At 40.8% G+C, this 2513-nt stretch overlaps 1 protein-coding gene across 2 annotated transcripts in view; it reads right to left on the reverse strand.

Moving 5' to 3' along the window:
• Positions 1-2513, reverse strand: part of SIK2 (salt inducible kinase 2) — a 134843-nt gene that overhangs the window by 35253 nt on the left and 97077 nt on the right. The window lies entirely within an intron of this gene.

Consider the following 2513-nt stretch of genomic DNA (forward strand, 5'->3'; position numbering starts at 1 on the left):
TAACCCCCCCCCCCAAAAAAAAAAAAAAACAGAAAAAAGTATAATTTGAGGGAATAACTTTGTAAGGGTTCTTGTAATTTCTTCCCATGGAGCCCTGTTTTTCCCATGTGTTAGATTCCATTACGATTTAAGAGTCCTCAGAGACAAGAAGATGATTCTTAAAGAAAATCAGGGCCATCAAGAAGTTAAAAAATCTACAGATAAAAATAAATATCCTGGAGAAATTATTTAAAGACACTGGAATCCATCTAAACACTTTATGGCATGTGGAATGATCTGGCCCATGCCTACTTCTCCTGGCTCTTTTCCTATCATTCTCACTGGCTAACACCTGCAGTTTCCTTACCACTCCAATTTGCTCTGGCCTCTCAGCCTTTGCATGTGCGGATCCACCTGCTTGAGGAAGCTACCCCAGCCTCAATTTCTCTCTCTCTCTCTTCTTCTTTTTTTTTTTTGAGACTGACTCTCGCTCTGTTGCCTAGGCTGGAGTGCAGTGCAGTGGTGGGATCTCAGCTCACTGCAATTCAGCCTCCCAGATTCAAGCAATTCTCCAGCCTCAGCCTCCTGAGTAGCTGGGACTACAGGGGCATGCTGCCACGCCCAGCTAATTTTTTGTATTTTAGTAGAGACGGGGTTTCATCATGTTGCCCCGGCTGGTCTTAAACTCCTGAGCTCCGGCAATCTGCCTGCCTCAGCCTCCCAAAGTGCTAGGATTACAGGCATGAGCCACCGCTCATGCCTCTCCCTCTTTCTCTGTCTCCCCCATCCCGATCCCACCACAAATACCTTCTTGTTAATCAAGTGTTAGCTAATAATTTTCCTGATTCTTCCAGACAGAGTTAGTCTTTCTCCTAGCCTCATGGTCCTGAAAACAATGATCTTTTTGTGTTATATTAACTTAAAGGTCTGGTTCTTATTTGATTAACTCCTTGAGGTAAGAGCAGAGTTAAGCTTTTTGTCACTGCTGCTGTTTTTGTCTTGAAATGTATGAACCTCCAGGACTTAGTCCAAGAGCAGAACAGAAGCTTAATAAACATTTACTAAAATTTTTGAGGACAGTGGAGACGACAGAGAATTAAGTGTGGGCAAGAAAATTTGAGTGCTTGGATATACTGCACACGTGTGTGTGTATGTGTGTCTGCTTGTAAGGAATGGAAGCAGGGACACTAAATATACAACCATAGAAAGATGGACCCCAAAATTCAATTAGTGAGTACCCCTTCAGGAAACAGTGACAGAATGCTTGGAAATGACAACATGGTGTAGTGGGAGAAGGACAGATACTGTGGTCAGAGAGACCTAGGTTTGAATTCCAGGTCTACTACTTATTATCTGTGTCACCTTGGCCAATTGTTTAATCTCTTTGCATCTCAGCTTTCTCATCTAGTAACTGGCAATAGCTAAGTGGCTCCCAAGGTTGCTGTGAAGATGAAGTAAGAATCTAGCTGAATACCTGAAAACAGTGAGGGCTCAATTAAATGTGAGTCATCACACTGTCTTCACCTGAGAGAACAACTTCACCAATCTGAATTTTTACCTGACTTCCATAAAATTGGAAGGACTTGAAGATTAGATACTAAAAAATGAAAATAAAACCAAAAGACAAAACAAAACCTAAGATATCACACAATGACAGCAGAAGCACTGATTTGACCCACCTATATTTTATGCCAGAATTATAATAGACATACTATAGCCAGGCAAAACTTGGTTATAACGTCAAAGCAATATTCTGTGTTTTTTGTTTGCAAGTTTCTTTGGTGTCTTACTTTGACATTTTCTTTTGAGATGTTAATGACAGCACCTTGTAATTCCTATAGCACATGATTTACATACCTATAACCTTTCTCTGCAAGGTTATATGTTCTCTAAAATGTAATATGTTTTTCTCTAAAAAAACTCCTAGAACACATGCACACTTATGTTTCTTGTAGCACTATTTACAATAGCAAAGACTTAGAACCAACCCAAACGCCTGTCTTTGATAGACTGGATAAAGCAAATGTGGCACATATACACCATGGAATACTACACAGCCATAAAAAAGAATGAGTTCATGTCTTTTCAGGGACATGGATGAAGCTGGAAACCATCATCCTCAGCAAACTAATGGAACAGAAAACCGAACACCACATGGTCTCACTCATAAGTGAGAGCTGAACAATGAGAACACATGTACACAGGGAGGGGAACATCACACACAGGGGCCTGTTGGGGGTTGAGGGGAGGTGGGGAGGGAGGGGAGACAGGGAGGGAGGGGAGGGAGAGCCTTAGGATAAATACTTAATACATGCAGGGCTTAAAACCTAGATAACAGGTTGATAGGTGCAGCAAATCACCATGGCACATGTATACCTATGTAACAAATCTGCACGTTCAGCACACGTATCCCAGAACTTAAAGTAAAAAAAAAAAGGTTCCCCTGGAAAAACAAAACAAAACAAAAAAACTCCTAGAACTCCTTTGAGCTATTGTTTTGGCAAATATTTTGTTTTGATAATAAGGGAATGTAA

This window comes from Rhinopithecus bieti, unplaced genomic scaffold (genome assembly GCF_001698545.2).
Source record: "Rhinopithecus bieti isolate Rb0 unplaced genomic scaffold, ASM169854v2 scaffold_11964, whole genome shotgun sequence".
Taxonomy (NCBI): Eukaryota; Metazoa; Chordata; class Mammalia; order Primates; family Cercopithecidae; genus Rhinopithecus; species Rhinopithecus bieti.